Raw genomic sequence first — 26,569 nt, forward strand, 5'->3', positions numbered from 1 at the left:
GAAGGAAGGAAGGGAGGGAGAAAAGGAGGGAAAGAGAGAGGGAGAAAGAGAAGGAGGGAGAAAGGTCGATCCATGATTGTGTGTATATATGAGGTGGGGTGGGGGGCAGATTTGATTCCTGAACAGTTCTCCAGAAAACTGTCTGTCTGGACAAACTGCATATTGGGGGCAATAGAATGAGAATATCACAACATCTGGCAAGAGTCCCATGTGAGTCCGCAGGACCCTGACAGGCAAAGAGACAGCTGACAGAGCCACTGGCTTGATGAGGTTGGAGGTCAAAACTGAAATGCCTGGTGTTATCCATGCCTGTACCCCAACAGCCACCATTGCTGAGAAGTTCCCATGTACTGTGCAATTTCCCACACTGTCTTTTTGTCTAGGAATAACCTACATACAGAAAAATGCACAGATCTTAAGTCTTCAGCTCAATGAGTTTTATTAAATATATACACTCCTGTAACCACCAGGCCAGAGAAGAGAGAGATCTCATCCATCACCCATGAGTTCCCTTGTGCAACTTTCCAGTCAGTTTCCTGCCTTGAAGGCAACCATTGTTCTGGTTTCTATCACTATAGATTCTTCTTCACTCTTGTAGAATTTAGCATAATGGCATTATGCTGTATGTGTTCTTTTGTGCCTGATGTCTTTCACTCAGCATAATAAGGTTCACCCATGTTATTTTGTATATCAGTAACTTGTTCCTTTTTATTGCTGAGTAGTATTCAATTATATGGATATACTGTCATTTATCTTTGCACTTGTTGAACATGTAGGTTGCTTCCAGTTTCTGGCCATTATGAATAAAGGCTATGAACATTTTTGTATGAGTCTTTTTGTGGACATGTTTTCATCTCTCTTGGGTAAATACCTACTAGTGAAATTCATGAGTCATAGGGAAAATGTATGTTTAACCTTGTAAGAAACTGTCATACAATTCTCCATAGTGGTTGTACCATTTAAATTCTGACCAGCATTGTATGAGTGTTTCAATTGTTCTACAACTTGGTATTATCAGTTATTTTAATTTTACTCATTTTAATAGATGTATAGTGGTATCTCATTGTGATTTAATCTGCCTTTTGTTGATGAATAAAGATATTGAATATCTTTTCATATATGCTCATTTACATATCTTCTTCTGTAGGGTTTCTGTTCATATCTTTTGCTTATGTTTTTATTGGGTTGTCTTCATATTGTTGAGTTGTCTTCATATTATTGAGTTGTAAGCGTTCTTTCTATTTTCTGGATATACAAATATCTTTTTTGGATGTATCTATTGCAAATATTTTCTCCCAGTCTGTGTCTTATCTTTTTATTTTCTTAACAGTATCTTTTGAGGAGCAGAAATTTTTAGTTTTGAGGTAGTCTAATTTCTCAATTTTCACTTTTGTGGTTAGTGCTTTTCATGTCCTGACAAAGAAGTCTTGCCCTACCACAAGGCTACTAAGATATTCTCCTATGGTTTTTTCAGAAGCTTTATGGTTCTGATTTTATATATCTATAATCCTTTCAAAAAAAACTTTTGTATATGAACTGACGTGAAGGTTGAGGCTCATTTTTTTCCCCACATGAATGTCCAGTTGTTCCAGCACCATTTGTTGAAAAGACTTTCTTTTCTCCCTTTTAAATAATTGGTGCCTCAAATTATCATGTTATTTAATTTAATCTTTATAATAACCCTGTGATATCTCTTTCCTATTTTGCATATTAGAAAACTAAAGCTCAGAGAGATGAGGTGACTTACCTGTGTCACACAACCACTGAGATGAGGCATGTGACTCATGCCCAAGTCTTACTGTCTATGAAGGTTGTCACATTACATGGCCTTCATCCTTTAAAGACCCACTCAAACCCTACTTCCCCCAGGAAGACTTTCCCCAACATATCTAATCTTCCTCTAGCTCACTTTTCTAAATTCCAATTGTACTCGGACTTTGTATTTCGTTACAGCGATGGTGGTGATTATACTGATCTGTCTCATTTTCTAATTGATTCCTATGTCAACTCTCAAAATTTGTTCTTCTCTTTTCAACAATATTGTTTTGAAGTTAGCAGAAGCCAGGTCTTAAATTTGATTATGTCTTCTTTATCACCAAGCATAGTGCTGGGTATACAGCAGGTGCTCACTAAACTTTCTCCAAGTGGGAAAGTAAGTGTTCATTTGAACAGTGAGTCCTGTGCCCCTCCTACCTTGTTCAAGGCACATTGACTTTCATGTTAAGTCTCATCAGATCCTGCCTCAGTCCATCCAGGAATGAACAGCATCCCTGCTCTCCCACACAGAGGTGAGAAGAGGACTTCCAAAGGCAACAGGATAGACCTCTCATTGCCCATATTCCCAAGTCTCCAGATGGGTTTATGCCCCCAGCTGTTTGGATAACCAGGTGATGCTACAGATTAGCAGAAGAATGTGGATTTTTGAAATGAAAAGCAGTTAATTTCAACTTGTTTTTAAACTGCCAAGTAGTCCATGAGCAAAGCTAAAGTCAGTTACATGTTGATGGATACAATGGCTTTTCCCCACAGCACAACATTTCCTAAAGCTCAAAGACAGTTTACCATTTAGAGAAATTCAGGACAGAAATATAACACTGGCCTTATTGTGAAAAAAAGTGGACAGAATTTTAGTGGGAGAGTTCCCTATGCAGAACTTTGAAATTAAGGAAATGGAAAAGGAATGTTTGAAAGTAACAGTTAAATCCCCTTCATCCACAGAGAGGTAGCAAGAGAAGATAAAATCAGCACCTACGGTCATACCACCCTGAACGTGCCTGATCTCATCTGATCTCGGAAGCTAAGCAGGGTCGGGCCTGGTTAGTACTTGGATGGGAGAAGTAAAAATCAGAGTCAGAAGACATGAGTTCAAGGCCCAGCTCCATTCCGAGCTGTGTATCAATCCCCTAACCCATCCACATTTCAGGTTCTGCCTTCATAAAGGGTTTGTTGTTATCTAGGAGAGGTACATCATGCACTTCTTAGATAACTCCAACTACATGGGTGAATCAGTAATAGCAATTTTAAAAAATTAAAATACTATGAATTTATATTCTACATATGTACTTTTATTACCTGCTATATTTTACAATATTATGTAATTATACATACACATTACCATACAGAGTTACATGCCCCAACCATGGATGCTACATTTTATAGATGATTTAAGTATTTTTCAAGGTAATTCTCTCACCTTATGCACTATATTTAGAATTGAACTTCCACATAAGACACGGCTCCGCTTGGCCTACTTCACACCTGTCTTATGAGGGTCAGTGGAGACGGTGTGTGAGCTGCTTTGTAAACTACAAGTTTCCAGAAAACCATGGCTTTGTTGTAAATAGGAAATGTGTATCAGCTACTGGACACAAAGGCATTACAAAAGAGCCTGAGGCCTGAATGATGAGGCACTGTCAGAAGAGGGAACTTCTGGGGAGCCCTGAAGAAGTCATTCTGAAGAATTAAAAAGGCCAATCTCAGGAGAAGACTCAAGGTTATTCAGCTGAGCTGCGGGCGGGGAAGCCCGCGCGGGAAGCTCAAAGGGCACCAAGAAATCCAGCTGAGAAGCGGCACCCTTAGAGGACAGAGATGTCGGGAGTCCAAAAAGCCACAGGCCTGGGGCCCACCAAGGTGGTAACGCAGTAGCTGAGGGGTTACAGTAATCCTTTAAAACAGCACACAATGAGCGCATTGCGCACCGTTTGGGGAATGGTAACGCTTGAAGGTGCTGACTTGGGAAGGGGGGGTGAGGAAGGGAGGGATATATACCTACATGATGGGTGCAACGCGCACTATCTGGGGAACAGACACGCCTGGAGCTCTGACTTGGGGGGAAAGGTGGTACATGGGCAACGTATGTAACCTGCAATTCTGTATCCCCCATAACAATAAGATGAAATAAAAAAAATATATAAAAAATAAAAAAAAAACAGCTTGTCCCTTAGAGGAGCTGATGGAGCGATTTCCCTCCCAATGACACTGTCGGCAGGAAATGGTGGGGTGGCTGTGATAGACTGAAGTCCCCAAGGGAGAGGTAAGGCATTCTCTAGAGAAACACAGAGGTGACAAATCATGACGACCAGAGCAGCGTCCAGGAATTCAGAAGGGATTAAAAAGCCGAATGGCAGAGCGTGCGATGCAGCTATGAAATCTAGGTCACAAGGAGAAACACTCCTGATGCGGTAGCCAGAGAGAAGGCTCCTTCCAAATCCCGTGCGCCGGACCTACGAGAGATCTCCAGTAGCAGGACATGGTCAAGTATTTCTGTTTCCACAAGCAAATAAGCGGAGAATTCAGCAAACCTGCTGGGAAACTAGGGCCAAAGAACTCAGACCCTAAAAAAAAAAATTGTTTAATTGTTTTCTTCATTTCAACTATTAGAATACATTCTCAACTCTACCTTAGAAAAACAAAAAGAGCCTTTCAGTTAAGGACGACTCTCACCATTTTGGAAACTCAAGAAGAAGTCAGATTGTTGAATCAAATTAGTTTATAAACATTTTTCTAAAAGCCTCCTCATATCTTTGTAATCTTTTAGAATTATCTGAAGAAAATAACAGCAACGGGGAGTCTTTCACCAAATACAAAGCAATTTGCTTAAAATATATGTACATACAAAGGAATTCAATTACCCACACAAATGTGAGGAAGAACAGATAACTCACAAACAGCCACGAAGCCTCATAGTATCAATGGCCACCATTTATTAAGGGCTTACTGTGGTAAGGAAGGGCTTATTCCAAGCACCTCACACACAGAGTTCATTTAATCCTCCAAAAAACTGTGATAATAATAACATTGGCAACTTAAGTACATTATTTCATTGAGTTCTCAGATCAAGCCTTGGAGGGAGGCGCTACCATTATCCCATTTTACTGATAAAGGAAGGATTTAAAGACACTAAATAACTTGCCCACAATCACATAGCTAGGAGAATCAGCCCAAGTGTCTGAACCCATTTCTCGTAACCTTTAACCCTGCTAGACCCTCTCCATACTTTACACATAAGAAAACTCAGCCCTAGAGATGTCAAATAACATCAAAGAGAACCCAGCTGGTGAGTGGCCACATAGGGATTTGAACTCCAGTCTTTCCAGTTCCAAAGCCCGTGCTCTTAAGCTTGGTATCGTATTAAACTGATTCTCATACCCCAACCTAATTTCTATTTGGATTGTATTTGAGGGTTTCATAAAATGTGAAATTGGGGAAATCCCAGTGCTTCAAACCAACACCCCAGCCCCATGGTGAAGGGCTGGGTTAGAAGAGGCTGGATAAATGTCTGAGTGACCTACTCTGACCATGGGCTTCATACTGCCCTGAAGGATGACCCAGGGCACTGCTCAGACAACAGTGCCAACCCCACCTGCTCACACCTGCCCTAGCAGTGATAACTATTTAGGATTTAAAGTTAATTTTTGGAGGGAACATGGGGAAAGATAGTCTAATGCTTTGTTTTTTTACTGATAAACTAACTTAGTTTTCACACTGGATGGAAGGAAAATGAGGACATCATAGAGTGTAGTGTACATCTGTTGTTTGGGGTCTACCATCCTCCCCCACTGTTCTGTCTCTGTTCAAGGTATTCTGCCTTCCCACAACACAGGGATGGGCATGTGACCCAGGCTAGATCCCAGGAATTGAATCTTGATGGGAGAGATACAAGGAGAAGTTATTGGACTTGATTAACCCTATAGCCATGCCCTGGACACAGTGGTGATTGGTTCTGGGTACTGAACTTCCCAGGGCTTCCCCAATCCCTATTATTTTGAAACAAGATCCAACAGCTTCGCCTTCAATTCTGTAAGCTACCTCATATCCTCCAGAACATTCCTTATTCCTTTTCTGCTTAAGTTAGCTAGGGTTGGTTTCTGTTGCCTGCAACCAGAAAAATCCTCATGTAATCTCAAGTTGTCCAAGGGGATGCACCATTTGACATGGGTGAACTGCAACATCAGGATCCACTACAGAAATCAAGAGGTGACTGATATGAAAGAGCTAATGAGTGGGGAAATGCGGGCTGTTTCAAGAGACAAGGAGACAAGGGAATAAGCTCTTTTGGGTTTCTATAGTTTTACACCCCTGAAATCTTCTGTTCCTTGCATAATTCACACCTTTCACTATGACTCATCATTTAAACCTGTAGATTTATGGTCCCATGGTAGGTAGCTTAAAGCATGATGCTAATGAGGACAGCACTTCTGACTTGATCCTTGTGGGCTGGTTACCTTGGTTCTGAGTCACAGACACAAATGGCACTTGAAACCTGGTCCAAGCTCTTTTGACATTTCATGGGGCTGGAGTAATGAAGCTGGTGGACAACACTAACCAGTGCCACAAATTCAGGTTCAGCTCACATTTCTTAAGACCCTGCTCCATGCCAGGTAGTACATTAGGCACTTCACTTACATTACCTCATTGGCCATCAAGTAGGCACTTGTGACAAATGAATCTAACTGTATTACAAATGAATGACATAACCACATTGAAGAAGGTGAGGAAGAAAAGATCTGACCTAAATAACTTTGGAAAACAGTATCTTGACAGAATACTATAAGGCTAAAGACAAAAAGGATGTACATAAACACTGTACTCTAGTTGGTAAATTTGTATCTCACAGGGGCATTGGGTTAGTAATTCTGAAACTACATTATGTGTTTACCAGTGTTGAACATGTAAGTACATATATTATAGATAATGAGAACCAAGTTTCTTACTGTTAGAGAAAGAAATTACAAATAAAGGAAGAAGGCTAGAACAAATTTTTGTGGTGCTGGATTGGAGCCAGAGGTAGCAGTATGAATTTATGGCTATTTTTCTCATTGTGGTAAAATATATATAACATTAAACTTAGCATCTTAACACTTTTTAAGTGTATAATTCAGTGGCAGTAATTTACATTCACATTATTGTGCAGCCATCACCACCAAACATTTCCAGAACTTTTCCATCATTCCAAACTGAAATTCTTGTACCCTTTGAATAATAATTCTCCATTTTCCCCTCCACTCAGCCCCTAGTAACCACAATTCTATTTTCTTTCTCTATGAATTTGACTATTCTGGGTACTTCATATAAGCGGGATCATTTAACATTTGTCCTTTTGTATCTGGCATTTCACTTTGAATGTTTTCAAGGTTCATCCATTTTGTAGTATGCATAAGAATTTCATTCCTTAAAGTTGAGTAAAATTCCATTGTATGTATATGCCACATTTTATTTATCCATTCACCCATTGATAGGCATTTGAGTGAATAATGCTGCTATGAACATTATCATACAAGCATCTATCCAAGTCTCTGCTTTTAATTATGTGGGGCATACACATAAAAGTGGAATTGCTGGATCATACAGTAATTCTGTGTTTGATAATTTCAGGAGCCACCATACTAATCTTCCCCAGTAACTGTACCATTTTAAATTCTCTAGACCAATATACAAGGGTTCTAATTTCTCCATATCCTCACCAACATTTATTATTTTCTGTTTAGGAGATAATAGTCATCCTAATGAGTGTGATGTGGTATCTTATTGAGCTTTTGATTTACATTCCCCTAATGATTTCTGATGTTGAGTATCTTTTCGTGTGCCATTTGTATATCTTCTCTGGAGAAATGCCTATAGAAGTCCTTTGCCCATTTTTTAATTGAACCAGTTTGTTGTTGCTGTTGTTGTTGAGTTCTAGGAGTTCGTTATATATTCCAGATATTAATCCTTTACGAAACACATGATTTGCAAAATTTTTCTCCCATTCTGTGGGTTGCCTTTTCATTTTCTTGATACTGTCTTTTGATGCACAAAAAATTTTAATTTTGATGAAGTCCAATTTATCTATTTTTTTCTTTTGTTGCCTGAGCTTTTGGTGTAATATCCAAGATATTATTGCTAAATCCAATGTCATGAAGATTTTCCCCTATGTTTTCTTCTAAGTGTTTTATAGTTTTAGCTCTTATGTTTAAATCTTTAATCCATTTTGAATTAATTTTTATATATGGTGTAAGTAGGTATCCAACTGCATTCTTTTGTATGTGTACATTCAGTTTTTCTGGTAACATTTGTTAAAAAGACTATCCTTTTCCTATTGAATGGTTTTGGCACCCTTGTCAAAAATCATTTAGCCTTATATGTGAAGATTTATTTCTGAGTTCTGTATTCTATTCCATTGATCTATATGTCTGTCTTTATGCCAGTACCATACTGTTTTGATTATTGTAGCTTTGTAATATATTTGGAAATCAGGAAGTGTGATACAACCAGGTTTATTATTCTTTCTCAAGATTGATCTGGCTATTCATGATCTTTTGTGGTTTCATGTTAATTTTGGAATTGTTTTTATACTTCTGTAGAAAAAGTGCCATTGGGATTTTTATAGGTATTGCATTAAATCTGTAGATCATTTTGGCTAGTATGGACATCTTAACAATATTAAGTCTTTCATGGACATGAGATGTCTTTCATTTTATTTATGTCTTCTTTAATTTCTTTTAGTGATGTTTTATAGTTTTTGGTATTCAAGTCTTTCACCTTGTTGGTTAAGTGTATTCCTAAGTATTTTATCCTTTTTGATGCTGTTGTAAATTGAATTATTTTCTCAATTTTCTTTTCAGATTGTTCATTGCTAGTGTATAAAAATGCAGCTTTTGTCTGTGTTTGGCTTTTATATCTTGCAACTTTGCAGAATTCATTTATTAGTTAACAGTTTATTTGTGCAATCATTAGAGTTTTCTACATGTAAGTTTATGTTGTCTGTAAACAGAGATAATTTTACTTCTTCTTTTCCAATTTGGATGTCTTTTATTTCTTTTTCTTGCCTAATTGCTCTAGATTGCCTAATTGCTCTAGGGCTTCCAGTACTATATTGAATAGAAGTGGTGAGAGTGGGCATCTTTCCCTAGTTTATTATTAGAGGAAAAGCTTTCAGTTTTTCACCATCAAGAATGACAGATTGGATTCTGAAACAGAAAAGGATATTAGTAGAAACTGGGAAAATTCTAATATAGTCTGTAATTTAGTTAAGTCGTATACCAGTGTAAAGTTCTTAGTTTTCATAATTACACTACAGTTCTGAAAGATTTTTAACATTAGGAGGAATCTTAGTAAAGGGTATATGGAAACTCTGCACTATTTTTTCAACTCCTCTGTAAGTCTAAAATGACCTCAAAATAAAAAGTTTGTTTTTAATATCTTAAAGAAAATAAAAGCACACAGAGTAAATACTGTGGGGGTCCTGCAAAATCATCTTTCTAGGCAAATAAGGCACAGTTTTACTTTTCATTAATTACTCATAGTAAGTGTTCACCACTTCTGCCACCCTGGAATGTAAAGGCCTCGAGGGCAATTGGCCAGTCAACACATTTGAGAAGCACTACGGCACTGTCCTAAGCTATATCTGGATTTGAACTTGGGGAATTTCTCAGGGGCAAGTTGTTTCATATCTCTAAAATGTAAAAATATCTTTCCAGGATTGTTGTGAAAAATAAATGAGTTCATGGTTAAGAAAGCACTTTATCCATGGTAAGTATTCAAGAAATATCCTTTCTTTTCTTTTCTCTTGTTTTAAATATTTTAGGGTACAAAGGGAAAACAAGACATGATACCTGTCATACGAGAGCCTTACAATCTAGATCGGGACAAAATATACAAATAAGAGCTTTATACTCTACTACAACCGAGTGCTGAGTTCCGTTAGAGAGTGGGACAGAGTGTGCCAGAACATAGCACAACACACAAGAGTAGAGAAGGAAGAAATGTGAGCTCACGTGCCCAGGGCAGTCTTCTAGAGGGGTGGGACTGTCCCGAGCTTGTTGTGCACAGACAAGGAGAGGATGGGGGCTGAGAGGGGCAATAGAGCTGAGATGAGAGGAGGCGAAGCCCTGAAGACACCAGTTTATCTGGGGGGTGCCAGGTATTTTCACCTTACAGATACAAGCAGACAAGTGGGAGATACACGCATTTGGAGCACAAGGTGGGTGTGAGGAATCAGAGACACCATACTGATAACAGAGAATGCAGCCCAATTCTGGAGAGCCTGCCCGAAAGGCAAGCTGGGCCATTCTTGATGCCAGAGGCAAGTGCAGCTGTGGCAGATCCTTGAGCAAAAGTGGGGCTCAAGGAAAGAATATAATGTTTCAGTATGGACTGTACTTGGTAGTCACAGAAGTGTTTTAAGCAAAGTAGTCATGTGATCATAGCACAGTGTCTCCGGCAGAGTTCTGTCACAGGAAATCAAAACCACTTTGTCAATTTTAAGTGGAAAGAGAATTAGATGTCTATAAAATCGTTGAAAGGGTTGGAGGACTGAGCTCTAAGGCTGTTCTGTTAGAGGGATTGTAAATTGGTGAAGCCTTTTTGGAAACCTGTTGGATGACAGCTATCAAAATGGTAAACATATATAATATTTGATCCAGGGATTCCATTCTAGAAAAAATTGAATTCTAAAAAAAATCTATTCTAGAAAAAATATTTATACATGAACACAAAGATGAATATACAAGGTGATTCATGGGAACATTTTTTCTAATGAAAAATTAGACTCCTAAATGGAAGAGTTTAAATAAAATATGGTATGGAATATTATGCAGTCATTAAAAGAATATATTGAGCCTTTATGGAAAGTTCTCCAAAATTGTTAATTCAAAAACCAAGTCACAAAACAAAATTCATAGTATGTCCCATTTATGTGTTTTAAAAATGTATGGACTCAACAAAGCAGCGTTCTTAGGGCTTGCCCCTCGGGGTAGGAAGGAGGAGAGATGGGGGCCTGCAGCTAGGGAAGCTCTCACATTTTTCTCTGAATATTTCTGCATCGCTTGAATCTTTCATGAGGAGCACACATTCATGTATTACTTGTGTGGTAAAAACATCCATGATGGGCACCTCCTTTGAACTCCTCCCCAAAATGCACTACAGAAAATAAACCTGACCTTAACTCAGATCATGAGAGGTGCTGGAGGAGTGGTGACATTATATCACATAACAAACAAGCTATTGTCCAGCTCAAGTACGATGGTCCCTGAAGTGGAGCAGCAGGCCAGTTTCTCATGATTTTGCTCTAGTGGAAGGGGGGCTGGGGCAAGGAGGGATTTTAATTTTTCTTTGGCGTGCCAGTTAGGGTTTAGATTGTACCACAAGGGACGCATTGAAAGGGTACTCTCAGAATCAATTGGAAGACTGAAGATCTAGGCTTTGCAGACAGACAGAAAACGGGAGGCTGGGCAGCCAGGAACACAGTTAAGTTCCCACTCAGGCAGGGTGTTATCAGGTCATCTCCAGCACAGCCCACGCCACCCAGCTCTGCCTGCACCCCCAACCTCCAGCGGTCCCTGCATCCTTGCATCCCTCCCTGAGGATTCCAAATCCTGGTAGATGCATCTTATTTTCCAAGCAGATAAAGATTAAAGAATATCTGCCCCTGTCTTTGGTTTTATTGTGAGCACCTGGGAACTGCCTTTCTCTAAGACTCCCACCATGAAAGATTCATCTCAAAAAGGAAGAGTGCTCTGATACTGAGAGGGCCAACAATGACAAATGTCAACCACACTTGGACAGATCAACCATATATTTTGCCTGGTTATTAAACAGGAGCTCCAACCTACCTGTCCATCTGCTTAGGTCTGGCAAATTCATTTGCTTCTGGATTTTGAGCATTTCAAGCTGGCTTAACACTTACGAAGCGTGTAAGGGAGAGAGGCTCCCCAGAGAAGAGGCAGCCTCACTTCTAAAGAGGGAGTGAACAGTAGCGTTCACAAGATGAGTATTTACCGAACTGAGGTGCAGAGGAGGCAACGGATGCCCCGTCCCACGTGCCCCAGCGGGAGCAACACGGCCCATTGCAGGTGCCCTGTCACGTCAGGAAATGAAGCAAATGATTGGGAAGCGTCTAGGCTGGCAGGGCTAGGGGTTTGTATCCACTGCCTTTGGCATGAGGAGAGGTTCTATTCCAGAAAGCAGTTATCCAGCCTAGACTGGAGAGACAGAAAAGCAAATTCAATTGAGGTTCATAAAACTTATGAAGCATATGCTAAAAAGAGCCTCAGCAACTCACTTCTGAGCCTTGTCCCATAAATAACACAAGGACAAAGGGGTGAGGAAAATGAATTTAGAGACTAGGGGGGGAAAATCTCTTTCTCACAACCAGGAATTTAGCTAAGGAGCATTCCTGCAGCAGGCAGCAGTTGTCAGAGCACACAGGATAGCAGAATGTCTTTGCAGAGGCCCATTTCATTTTAATTCTTTTTACCACTTTTGGCATTTGCAGGTATGCGGTATTGGCACTTCTTGATTTAGGATGTAATTATATGTTTATTGGAAAAGGAAGGACGCAGAGGGAGATTATTTCCCACGTATCAGAGCAGTTCATAAACACTGTATTCACTTCTACATTTCACCCCACACTCTCTCCACATGACCACCGTCACTCTGGGAGAGGAAATATCCAAATTTCTTTTCTCCGGGAAATCTCTAGGCAGATGTGGACACAGCAAAGAGGAGTCCGAAGACTCAGGCACATCTTGGCAGACATCAGAGTCCCTGTTTGCTGATGGCTAAAGGAAAGTACATATACCGTTTCCGTTGCCACGCCAGGGGGTGGGCAGGGATGTATTTACCTCCAAGCTGTGACTGCCCAAAACCCTGTCCCTCTTTCTCTTCCAGTAAACTGAGGATGGAAGTAGGAGGGGTTGGCGATGAGAAAAATACAGTTACCTGGGGATGGAGTGATCACTGAATTTTTTTCTAAAGGACCAAGGAAAGAAAATAGGACTGTGTCTGGTCTCTCTCTGGCCATGCCATGGCTTTAAGTCAAGTCACTTTGGGCCAAAATGATGGGGCAAAAAGTGCCTCTGAAATCACAATTGCAGAGAAAGCAGTATTTGACTTGTATGGCAAACAAAGCCAGGAAGAAACTGGAGGATGTGACCAAAAAAGAAAAAAGCAAGGACAAGAAATCAGGTTAAATAAGAGCAGAACTAAGCCTGGCCAGGTCTAGAGACACAAGTGGCCCATCTGCTTCCTCACAATAGATAGCTTCAATTTAAATTTTTTAAGAAACAAAAGGTATAGGAGGCCAGATGCCATAATTTAAGACAAAGCAGTAGCTAGAAAGGCCAATTCCCCTTCAGAGAACTAGACTGTATATTGTTTTCATTATCCTCTCATACACTCTCTGTTTTCACATAAAATCTAGTGCCCATTTCAAAAAGGGGAAATTTATATGCATCCACCAGCCCATTATTATGGAAGCTATTTGTAACAGTTAGAAATGTATTCGGCTGCAAATAACAGAAAACCTGACTACCAGGGACTTAAATAGAAAAGGATTTATTGGTCTTATGCAAGAAGCAGGCTTAGCAATCGCTCAGAGACCCAACACTGGCATCAGGATTCTAGCTCTTCTCTTTTTTCTGCTCCACAAGCCTTGTATTTTATGCCTCTGTATTCATATTTGTTGCCTCATGATTCCAAAATAGCTGCTGTACCTTTAGTCATCACATCTACATTCCAGGCAGAAAGAAAAGAAAGAACTAAAAGGGGTAGCATTTGTATCCAGAAAGCAAGTGCTTGTCCAAAAATCCCTTAAAATCATTCTACTCACAACTCAGTGATCAGAATGGTGTCACATGGCCACTCTTAGCTGCAAGAGAGTCTGAGTGATGTGCATTTTCAGCTGGACATACAGGCAACCCCTAACAAAAATCACCATTCTATTACGAAAATGAAGATACATATAGGATAAGCAACCAGCAGGACCACCACAACAGAGCTGATTATACTATGTACAACCACAAGCAGCAGCCTAGACAATTAGGGTCTGTCATTCAGTGCAAGTGTTGCGTCTACTGCGTGTGGACAGCTGTCCAAAGAACACTGGCATTTTAGATTAATTCACAAATACATAATGCTGATAAGTTTGTATATGGGTTAGTCTTGTCAGTTCAGTTTTCCAAATCTGTAAAATGGATCTAAGCAGAGTTAGAATTATCCTGTGGGGAGAAAGAGGGGCAAATCATGTTCCTTAAGATGTGGAACATGAAACTAATTTAAGTTTTCTCCTCAGCTACACATAGTCTGCCATTTGTGACTATTTGTTCCCATAATTACCCCCGTTCCAGTTCAGTAAAAGGAACGGCTATGGAACAACTTAATAGCCCCAGGAGGTCCTATCCATGGAACTATGTCACAGGTCTGAAACCCTATTGAAAGCTAGTCTTCCTCTACCTGTAAACTTTGATACATGCTCTAAGGTCACCCTGCATTTATCGTATGTCATGTCAAATGTCACTTTCTCAGAAAGGCATTCCCTGGCCATCTTCCCTAACATGTTTGATGTTTCCTTGCCCTCCTTTGCTTTCCTTCATGATACTTCTATACAAGAATTGTTCACACGTCTAAAAGCTCAATGACAGCAGGTGCCCTGCCAGTACTCTCTCCTGTGCCTAGAGTGGTGCGTGGCATATAGAAGATGCCAATGAATGTCAGTTCAATGATTTATAAACATTTATTGAATTATTATGAGGTGTGATTCAAAATGCTTTAAATATATTAATTCATTTAAATTTTACAGCAAATCTATTTCTAAATGCTGTCATGCCATTTTTCAGATGAGAAAACTGAGGCTCAGAGAGATTAAAGTTGTACAGGAAATGGCAGAGCTGGGATTCAACTTCAGACAGGGGCCCCAGAGCCATGCTGTTAGCCACTATGCTATCCTTCCTCCACATTGTGGAAGTTTCCACAACACAGTGGGTTGGATTGTAGCAGTCTACTATTCCCGACACATTAACATGGGAGCCTGTTACAGATGTCCTTCAGCTCTGCAGTGATCCCTACTTACTCATCTTTTTCTCCTTTCTCTGACCTTCCTTCCCCACTGCTTGTTGTGGCCCCAGATCTCCTTCAACACTTCACTAACTGGGCACAAAATAGGTACTTGTAAATGTTTATTAAAAACTGTATTAAAGTCCCTAATTGCTTGGGGAAATCATGGTTTGTTGGAAATAACATACATTTTAAAGCCAACTGTGAAAATAGTTATCTTTTTTTGCTCAAGGAATTGAATTTCAATGATAGCAGATGTAATTTTGTCATATCCCATTAGTTAATATTTATTGAGTACCTACTTCTTGCCAGCACTGTGCTGGATGCTTTTCATACATTATTTCTAATCCTTTCAACAATACTATAAAGAAGGTAACATTGTCCCATTTTTGACTTGAAAAACAGGCATCAAGAATTTTAATGAATTGTCTAAGATTGAATTATAAGGAGTGATATTCTTATTCACCAGCTTTCACCAAACTGTGAATAAATTAAGTACCTATGCAGTCCTGAGGCCTTCATAAAGAACACATAAGAAGCAATAAACATTCAACCATGGTCTCAAAGGAAATAAAGATCTGTAAGGCATCGTATGATGTATAAGAGTTTAACAAACAGAACTTTTCCATCCCAAGGAGAGAAAGTGCTGTACTTCTTCCAACAATCGTGCCAAAGAGGAAACCATTCCAGAAATTGCTGCAGAGCCAGTTCACAAGTCACATGAGGAAAGGAGCATGAAGACCAGTAGTCACATCTTATCTGCCCAGCCTCTCCCAGGCAGACCTCCCACCCCACTCACAGCTCCTTTCTGCAAAGGGTATTTAGCTCTATTCCAAAAATGAAACCCACCCTCAAAGGATAAAGGCCCATCACTGGAGATGATGACAAAGTTATAATTATCTCCAGTTTACAAAAGAGGAAGTGAGACTCAGAGTCCAAGTAAATTGCCTGAGGTCATTTATTTTGTTGTCAGTGGAGCCCAGGCTTGAACCTTCCTCTATGTGACACCAACCCTGTGTTCTTTCCTCCATTTCTAAGAGAAGCTTCAAAGTCCAGCATAGAGGGGAAGAGAAAGTGCGTTGTGGGTGTTGGTAGCACCATTGGTATAAACCCATCCGGCTCAGGTTTAACTTTGGGGGATGCCACAGCAACACATGTTAAAAAGCAGTTGATTTACATCATAGCCACAACTCATGAGATTTCATTATGTCATGCCTTGGTGGTTCTTAACCCCAGGGAGAAAACATCATCAGACTCTCTCTGTAGAACCTATTCCCTGAGACATAAAGGACTTAGAGATTTCTAGAATATCTGCTCATGTCCTCAGACAAGCAGATGGTAGAACTGAAGGACGTTCTAGGTGCCTTAGATGACAGGCTGCATGTCACAATGGCAGAGCCTGCCATGGGCTCTGGTGTCAGACAGACCTGGGTCTAACTCCCACCTCTGCCACCCACAAGGTGAATAACTCCAGTCCCCACACCCCCATAAAATGGGAGTAACTGGCACATTCCTCAGGGGTGGATGTGAGAGCCAAAGGAGCTAATGGATACAAAGCCTTGAGCACAGTGGTGGCACTAAACAAGCTCAACTACTATTTCTAGCCCTTCTAGCTGGAGGGTCCCAGAGGAGCAACTTCCGCCCAGCTGTGGAGAGTTAACAGGGCAGAGAAGCCAAAAATTGCTCTTCCTTCAAAGGTCAGCAAGACACTGCCTAAGGGGACTCTGACTTCAAACGAAACCACAATGGCTCCCCAAATGAATCACGCACAGCACGTGAACTGGGCAGGGTCCCTGCATCCTGCCGCAGCAGCCTGTTGGCAGCGTTTGCCGAGGTACACTGTCACTCACACGGAGGAAAGTCGGGTGAAGGGAAATATCCAGGAGCAGCTTGTTTGCAAAGCAGCCATCCAGAATCTAAGTACAGTTTTTCAATAAAAATGCATGAAAATACTGTTTTTCTTTGTTTATACCATTTTTAGCATCGAAACATTGTCTAAGAGACACATTACCATAACTGCGGTCACCCTCTGTGCACATAACCTGCTTCTTTCACAAAATATAATTATTCCTGCTCTCCATGCTTTTAGCCAAAGATTAACTTGTAGCAATTTAAAAGGTCAAAGCTGAGATCAAACTGCGTGTGTTTTAATCCCCCAAAAATGTAAATTGGTCCAAAATTTCAAAAATAACAAGCCCTGTGGGTAGACTATACATTCATGAAAAGTTTCCTGTGACATATGAACCGTTCTTTGGATAACCAGCCTTGCATCCGAGCAGCAGATGTAACCTCTGATGAGGTATTTGCCATGGTACAGTAAATGCTGGCACTTTATTGAAAAGGAACAAGCAAACAGAATGGAAATATCACAGGCTCCAAAACACTCCATGGCTGAAATGACAATTGTCTCCGGCATGGTGGCCACGATAATTTATTCCACCAAATGTCCACAATAAATGCCTTGGTAGTTTGCATTGATTGTGCTTATTTTTGCTTATAGAAATTGTATCTGCTGACCCCATCTCTGGGTAGGGGGGTCGGGTTTGGGGACTATAAATCCCACCAATGGGCGCCATAAACCGTCCTGAAAAATGAGCCCCACTTGCATGGAAACAAAACGCATTCCTTTCCACATGGTTGTTCTTCAACAAGAAATAATGAAGGAAAACAGTGCTGTGCAATTCTTAATGGCATTTTAATAGTTTAAATTAGGAGCAAAAGGCCTCTCGGCATGCGGTTGTGCATCAACATTGCCTTTTCATGATATTAATTGGGGTGGGGAGAGAGAGACGTCAGACAGCAGGTCTCAGGCCAGCTCGCACGGTGGGGCAGCTGAGAGGCACAGGCTCCCCTCAACCCCTTGGATGCCACAGCCAGCCCTGGAATGTCACAGTAAAGCAAACCCTATCTGCACCCCCGCGTTATGGAATGACTTACAACATGAAGCACACTCCACGCACGGTTGACAGCTCGCTGGCCTGGACACTGCAACTGCTTCATTTATGTCATGTTGAGCAGGGAAGAGGTTGAAAGTAAGAGGCAAATGACTCTTCACTTGCCACCAAAATCCATCTTTTCTAACCCCCACAAAGAGGGTGATCATGATAATGAGATCACAGAAGACAGCCAGCCATGGGGGCGTGCGGGTTTACAATTTGGAGATGTACCTGAGACCACAGCATACCAGTGAAAGAGGCACACAGACCTGCTTCTTTTAGGTAAAGCTGATAGTTCCACATATTAATCAATCCAGGCATCGCAGACCTGTTCTAAGACAGGTTCAAAATTCCTGTCCCAACCCTGGGGAACACTCATGACCAAAACAGGCAAGGTCCCTGCTCCCAAGGGGCTCCTATTCTAGCTCCAGGTGTCAAGTAAACAAACCAACCAACAAAATATCAGATAATGATAATTGCAATGAAGAAAATAAAACTGGGTGATGGAAAACAGAGTGCCCGTGTGGTCAGAGAAGCCTTTCAGAGGAGGGAAAGTTTAAGCTGAGACCTGAATGGCAAGAGGGAAACAGCCACGCAGAGATCTCAGGAAAAAGCATTGCAGGCAGAAGGCACTGCAAGTGCAAAGGCCCGGAGGTGAGTCTGTGCCACGTTCCCTTCCTTTCACCACCAAAGCAGGTCCACGTATGTCAGATCTTCTCCCTGCAGCATTTCTTGAGCAGATAGCCTAGCTCTCCAGAGCTGGGTAGAACATGGGCATGTTTCTCACACAGAAATGACCACCTTACTGAAAAAGTGACTGTCGTGCTAGGGCACAGAATCCCAGGAAAATATAAGTGCTGGTTTCCTAGGTGTAAGAACTGATCCTCAGAACTCCCTTCTGAACTCTCCAGAACAGCTTCCAACAGCAACAACACATACAATCAAAGTAGAAGTTGGGGGGCGGGGGCGGGGGCGGAGAGTCATTCTGAGAAGGTGTTTGTCAAACACCAGGTTGTTTGTTCACTTTTTAACAAATACTGAGATCACACACCCTGTTGCCAAGTCAGCTGATCTGGGTCCGGCACGAGTTTTCCTCTGCCCCATACTTCTCATGATGGTAACAGTACCTGCCCTTGGGTGTAATCTACAAACGGGAATTGGAGCCAAAGACAATCGTGTGGGCCGCAAGAGCCAACAGGAAGACAAGTCTGTGTGTGCTGGGGTGAGAGAAGTTGTCTTCCTCTGCATCAGGAGCTCTGGATGAAGAAATGATGCTCCCAAGTGACTTCAAAATGGCATCATATTTTGTCTTGAGTGGCTAGAGTAAAAGACTGAATGGATCTTATTTTTTCAGAACACAATTATAAGAGCAGAACTACCGATAAGAAGCATGCTTCTGTTGAAATACTCACTTGAAATGCACAGAAAGTAATAAAGATACCTGGATGTTCTTTCCAAGCCTCTTGGAAACATCCTTCTCCCTGGAAGGACAACGCCACTGTAAAGTCTGGTGTGCATCCTATTCAGATGTACTTCTTGAACAGTAACTACTTCTATAGTAACAACTCAAGTTTGATTATTTCAGGAACTGTTCATCTTTTGAGGAACGGGCTATAGGCAAAAGCAATAAAAAATGCATTTTTATGAGAATAATATATAGAATTCCTTCCAACTTCTCTTTCTTGAAATCTTGTATTTTGCCTTCTAAATATATCATGTGCCACCAACTATGTCAAATACGATGTAGAAAAGTCTTTGACTTTCTAGATAGGAAGAATTAGGGGTTTGATTTATATGATTGCTTTAGCTGCATTACCCGTGGGGAGATTGTTGACTAAATTAACATGATTGAATTGTGTTCCAAGGGTTTCTCATCATACTCCTGTTTGATCTATAGAGTGATTTTGATGAGAAATCCATAGAAAATGAAATAGAGACATCCTTCACCAAAACAGAACAGATTAGCTTTTGCACTGGGAGATTTGGCTTTGGAGTTCATAAATTACCTGTTGACTATGCATATAACTCTATGATATCCCTCAGGGAAATGGGTGTTCCAGAATATCAGGTTTGCTGAGATTTGAGATGATTCACCCATCTTGGCAGATGTATTACCAACTGGGAAATTGAGTTTTTAACTAAAGTTGTATGTACACAACAGCACAATTGTTTAAAAATGAAAAGTATAGTTAATTAATTAGGATCTAACAATACTAAACAACTAGCCAAGCTGACTTTTGCTCTGCCAAATTGACCAGTAGCTTGAATAAATGGGCTGAGTTAACCAGTTGATAAGGAATTGAACAGATACAATACATTCACACCAAAACATACAAGTACATAATCAGAGTTAGATTATCCATAATCTTTTCTCTTTTCAGGTATAGTGGCAATAAATTTTGGTACTCATGGATAAATAGATGAGTATTTAGATATTAGATATTAGAATAGTAAATATTCAGTAAATATTTGTTGAAACACAATAAATAAAAATATATACACTGAAATTTCTGTAACTTTTAGAACAGTAGTTTATGCCCTGATACTTCACAGGCCATAAAAATAAGTTGATAATGAAAATGTAACTGAGACAACAAGAATGAAAAATGGCAACACCCAACAATGCCCCCCTTGTATTGAGGCTTAAAATTGTTCAGGTTGAATGACCAGATCTAGCACCCAGATCTTAATTTCTAAATACTACTCTCCAATAAAAAGGAATCAGGATTCCTTGGGGACATGGCTGATTCCAGGATGAAGAAGGGAAAGTAAAAGTGATCCTGGACTATCTTATGCTTCCAAAAAGTAAGAAATGGTCAAAAAATTATGGGGTATGCCAAAATGACAGAGGAACCAATTGGCCAAATCTGAGACAATTTCAGCAATAAAATAAATAGTGATAGTAACAGATGATTGCCAAAGAATAAAATAAAATCCATCCTGGTATAAATAATTGAATAAATAAATAAATTAGAAGGAAATACTATTCCTTGCAGAATTTTAATAAATACACAGAGAATTATGGAAACAGAAAATTATCATTTTACAAATATCACAGTAATAACTGTTGCAGGCAAAAATTATCAATGGGTGCTAAAATTAATGGGCACAAGTATGAGAAACAAGAAACATGGTTTCAAAGACTCTCCCCCTAAAAGACTTATTAATTACAGAGGGGAAAATAGTAACTTTCCAATGGAGAAACCTGTCAGACACCACCTTAACCAAGTTATGTGTACTTTCTTACACATACTTATGTGTACAAGAACGAACACATAACTTCTGTGTTCTTCTCACTGGCCAGAACTTAAACACAGAACAGACCCAGTTGCAAGGAAAGCTGGGAAATGTAGTCTTTGTTCTGGGCAGCCACTTGCCTCACTAAAACTTGGTGGTCCCAGTGCTATAGATGAAGGGAAAAATGCTATTTGAAAGCCAAACATGGTTAATATTACCAGTTATGGGACAAATCAATCTCATGTGTCTTCTGATATATTGCACAGAGGCTACAACATCACTTCTGTGGTATTCTTGTAAAAAATGCATAACCTGAATTTAATAATCATGAAACATTAGACAAATCCTAATTAAGGGACATTCCACAAAATAACTGGCCAGTACTCTTCACAAGCATCAAGGTCATGAAAGACAAAGACTGAGGAGCAAGCTGGCACATATGAAAGGAAACTAAGGAGGCATAACAACTAAATGTGACACGTGATCCTGGATTAGATCTTGGGCCAGATCCTGGAACAGAAAAAGGACATTAGAGGGACAATTGGAGAAACTGGATAAGGTCTCTAAGTTATACAATAATATTGCATCAATATTAATTTTTTTTATTTTATAGTTTTCCTATAGTAACATGAGATGTTAATATTTAGAGAATCTTGGTGAAAGTTGTATGGAAATTCTTTGTACTATTCTTGCAACTTTTTGTAAGTCTGAAATTATTTCAATATAAAGCATTAAAAAATAAAATGTTTTTAAAGGTTCTAGCTGGGGTTATGGTTGGAGCTGGCAAGTAGGAACAGAGTACTATTAGAATCAACTTTGTAGAGACCAGACTACATGGTCCGTCAGAAAGCTAAGAAGTCAGCCACCAACAGGGGACAAAACAACCTGAGATGCAAGGGTTCAGATAAAACCTAATCCCTGCACTAACTTGACAACCTTACCCCAAACCTTTGGTCACAGTTACTATTTATACCTACAGATGCTTCAGACTCCAACCTTAATTCCAACTGCTCTCAAAATGGAGAGAACAGACTTCTTAATGGGGCTTTGGATAAGTTACTTACCCTCTTCATTCTTCATTTATAAAACGGGGCAAATAATAGCAGTTAAACCATAGGGCTATCGTGAGGATTACCTGAAATAATGTGTAAAGTACCTTTCTGGCACCATCTTCTTTATCATCATCATTATTCTTTTGCTTACAAAGCCCTACCAACTGCCTCTCCAGAGGCGCTCTGTCCAGTGTGGTCACCACTGTAAGTAACCCCGCACCTCACACAGTGACCCCAGAGAGTAGGCACTCAATAAGCTTGCTATTCAAATAGAAGGAAAAATATATGGTCCCAGCTGATCTCTTGAATTATTCGGCATGAGCTGCTATAAGAGAGATCCAAATTACCAGTAATTTAAATGAGGCAAAAGTATATTTTTCTCTCACACAACCATCTTAGCATGAGCAATCCATGACTCTATGAAGCCTCCGGTATCAGTAACCAGCTCCTCTCTTGGGGCGGGGCCATTCCCAGAAAGCTCCTGACTTCATCCATATTCCAGCCAGCAGGAAGCAGAAAGGGCAAGGAGGAAGATCACACCCTTTAAGGACACAGCTGTGACACATAACTTCCTTCTGTTTTCTTCTCACTGACTAGAATTTAGACACAGACCACACTCAGTTGCAAGGGAGGCTGGGAAATGTAGTCTTTATCCTGGGCAGCCCCATGCTTCACTAAAACTTGGTGGTCCTATTATTGTAGACAAAGGGGAGGATGCTGTCTGGAAGCCACCAGCAATCCTGCCAATCTCTCAAGTTTGTTCGCTCACATCCTATATGCCAGCCCTCCTGGACTTCTCCCAGGCCTTTGCACTCATTGCTCCTTCTGCCTGGTACCCTAACCTGGCCTCAACCCCACCACTTCAGAGAATTCCTGTTTCACCTTTTAGGTCCCAGGAGAAATGTTACTTTCTCTGCGAGCTTTCTTGAGCAACCCCCACCACCACCCATTAGGATTAGCACCTCCTCCCCTCATGCAAATCCTCCTCCCTCCCTAAATTTGTCCTACAGTGGCATTTGTCATGCTGTCCCTGAACTGTTTATTAGTCTGTCTCTCACACTACAATGTACACACTAAGAGGGCAGAGGATATGTCTGTCTGTGTCCCTTGAACATTATAGCTCTTTAAATTTCTGCTGAATTATTAAGTATATACTTTTAAGAATCTATATTTGAATTTCCAAGCTACTAGAGATAATGGAAGAATATTCTTGGCATAAATATGATCACCCCACCCCACACCCAGGCAGGTAGGAGAAAAGGTACCAGTGAAATCAGACCCATTGCTTATAAAAGAAAGGAGTTCAGAAACTGTGAGTCCCACAGGACCCTGGAAATGCATTTTCTGCTCTTGACTTATGTTTCTGCCTGGCTGAGCTGAAGGACAACAGAACCTATCACCGATGCCTCCCGCAAGGAAATCAGCCAGACCAGGAGCTGTCTCTGACTCAGAGCAGCACGTGCGCGCTTCCTAGGCAAGGAGAGTGTGGCAACATCAGGACTCTGCTGGTTGAAGTCACAGCACAGATGGCTTATGAACATGAAAAGCCTGTTTAATGTTAAAAGCCTTTGATTTTTTTTTCCAGATTAATTTCTCTTCTGGTGCCCTGTGAGCTTTAGGCAAAACCGTGTAAACCAAAGAGAAAGAGCATTTCAACCAAAGCACTAAATTTCCTTGCTTAATACCATTTCCTTTAGTTCCAAATCAAAGTCTTAAAATTTATGTTTGTGGATTCAGGGTTTGTTTTTGTTTATCTGAGGAAGGAGAGTGAAGGATATGGTTTTTGTCTGTTTTGTTTGCCGAAAGTTCAACAAAGGGGAAGAGCAAGAAAAATATCAAGCCCAGATGGAAGAATGAAGAGAAGTTATCATTTGCTAAGGATGATCTATTAAAGGAAACATAATGCTAGACCTAATCCTAACTGTATTACTCGGCTTAGAATTTCTGCCGTACCCTCTTTTCCTTGCTTACTGCTATTTCCTTCACCTCCACAACAGAGTTTTAAACATAAGTTTGTGGGTTGAGGGTTTGTTCTTGTTTGTTTGAGGCAGAAAGAGTTCTCTCAATATTAGAACATCAAGTATTCTAAGTGTTGGGCTATACTAAGAGTTTCATCTCATTTAATTTTCTTGCCAACGACATAAAGTCAGTTACAAAACAAAGTTCAGAGTAGTTCCCAGCTGGTAAATGACAGTGTCTTCTCATCAGAGAGCACCATCTGGAAAAAGAAGCCAAAGATACAATGTTTTCTCTGAATACTTAGGGAAAGTTACAGGGCACCCAAGAACTCTTTCATAAGGAAGTTAATAAGCCCACAGATCATCCTGGGTCCTCAGCCTACACTAGTCTGTGATGTCACCTGCTGGTAACACCACTGTTCATCAAGAACTCCCCGACTTCTTGCCCCTTACTGGTTGTTGAACAGGCCAGTGGGACTAGTGTGCACTTTCTAGGAAATCCATACCCCCTGTGCTCCGTAGCTGTCTCTTTTGACAATGAGCACAGAACTATCACATGAAACAGTAATAGCTGTCACACAAACACACAAACAATGTCTTTATCCTTACTTTTAAGTCCATAATACCGTGGAAGATGACAGGTCTGGAGTTTTTTACCAGCCCACAAGGAACATCCTAAGATGTCTTCATGATGCCTTGAGGATGTGATCTCTAGAAAACAATGCCCACGTTTGACTAAGTTTTCAATGTGCACTTTTACTAACAACGTGGTCACTGAGATCCCGTGGTTGCACTTCTGATTAAGAATATAAGTAAATAATCTTCCTAAAGCATTCCATGTCAGCTGACTCTAAATAGCACCAAAACAAAAATAATTCCTTTCCCCATGCCCACAGAGAGGACATTTCTATTAAAATTGCTCATTGGATTCAAAATATGGATAATTCATGATGATGACTCAAATTAGAAATTAAGTCCTAATTGGGTATTTTGATTAGCTAACTTGAAGTATTCTTGAAAAAAACAAGTATCTCAAAAAGATACAGAAAAAAAGAAAAGCAAGGTTTCTTCAGCAATTACCCACATGAGAGAAGGAGCTGTGTGATGTTTCTTCGTGGCAAATAACCAGGACTATTCTGGTCTTTAACTTGACAGCAGGTAGTATAGCCAAGTCAAGATACTATGAGAACAACTACAAACTCTTTAACTGGGAAATAGAGTTGAATGGTAAGAGCGTGGGCTCTGGGATGAGAAGGCCTGGCTCTACCAACTACTGGCTGTGTGACCTCCTCTCTGAGCCTCATTAGCAGATGGGGATGTGAGTAGTGGCCACTTTAAAGGGTTACTGTGAGGATTAAATATGTGCACAGCACAGTGGCTAGAACAGGGCACTCAATCAAGGTTGCAAATTATCCTCTGGATACCAAAGGAAGGAGAATCTTTTCTGCTACCCATTCATTGCATATATAAAGCTGCTTTTCAGAAGTGAACGAACCATCAGCTTAGCAAATCTAAAAGGGCTGCTACTTCTCCTGGAGGAAGGAGGCATTTATCTACATCAGCTGGCCATTAAGTGCACTCCATCCCTATTACCCCCACCTTGCACAGATCTGCTATGTTAAAATGCTATTTATCTATGAAACAGCTTCCTTAAAAATACGCACACATACACATGTTTGTGTATCTAGATCAGTAGACAGAATGTACAAATAACCATCTATTGCCAAGCTCTGTTGATTTTTCTGTGCCATGCTTTGAGGGCTGTCTTCGGCCTTCACTGGTGAGAGCCAGTGTGGCAAAGTGTACAGAATACTTTTGCCCAATGAGTGCTCCTCCAGGGTACCCCAAGTTTCGTGTGTTCCACAATGTGTCCTGTGTAGTATGTGGTAGCTTTGTTCTCTGCCATTTATTGGAATTCTAAACCATGTTGGCTGTCAAAACTTCTTTAAATGAAAGTACTTAACCAGTCACAAGGAAACAAAAAAAGAGCAACAAGTCAGATAGATGTTCAAATGCAAGTTATCACAACTGTAATATTTTCACCAGAGTGGTAAGGTGACAATCTATAAGCAATTAGGAGCTGGTGGAAGTCATCTGATATTATTGGGTGAGGGACATCATAACATTACTATAACCCAGAGAACTGACCCACCCTCTGTAGACTGGGGGCTGGAAGAAATGATGGTCAAAATCTGAAGTTATTTCAGGTGGTTCAAAAAGCCTGGAGGGACAACTACCAATGGCAATGCCAGGACCACATCCTCACGGGGACAACGCTGAGTCAGTCCTCGTTCCCACTTCCAGGAGAGTAAACTGCAGCTACAAGGGATATGAGCGTGTTCCTCTCCTGCCCCCAGCCTGAAATCTCCTAACATTTGTTTTTAAGCAAATTCTTAAGTTACAAAAAGAAATGACTCATTCTTCTGCCTCACATTATTCAAAAGTTCTGAAAATCATTTATGTCAATGTACATACGTATAGAAACATGTATATATGATTCTTAGATGAGATCCTGTCTTTATAAATTCATTCAAAATTCATGTGTTATGGTCGGGTGGAAAATTCTTAGGGTAGA

The sequence above is a fragment of the Eulemur rufifrons genome, chromosome 7 (genome assembly GCF_041146395.1).
Source record: "Eulemur rufifrons isolate Redbay chromosome 7, OSU_ERuf_1, whole genome shotgun sequence".
In the NCBI taxonomy this organism is placed as follows: domain Eukaryota; kingdom Metazoa; phylum Chordata; class Mammalia; order Primates; family Lemuridae; genus Eulemur; species Eulemur rufifrons.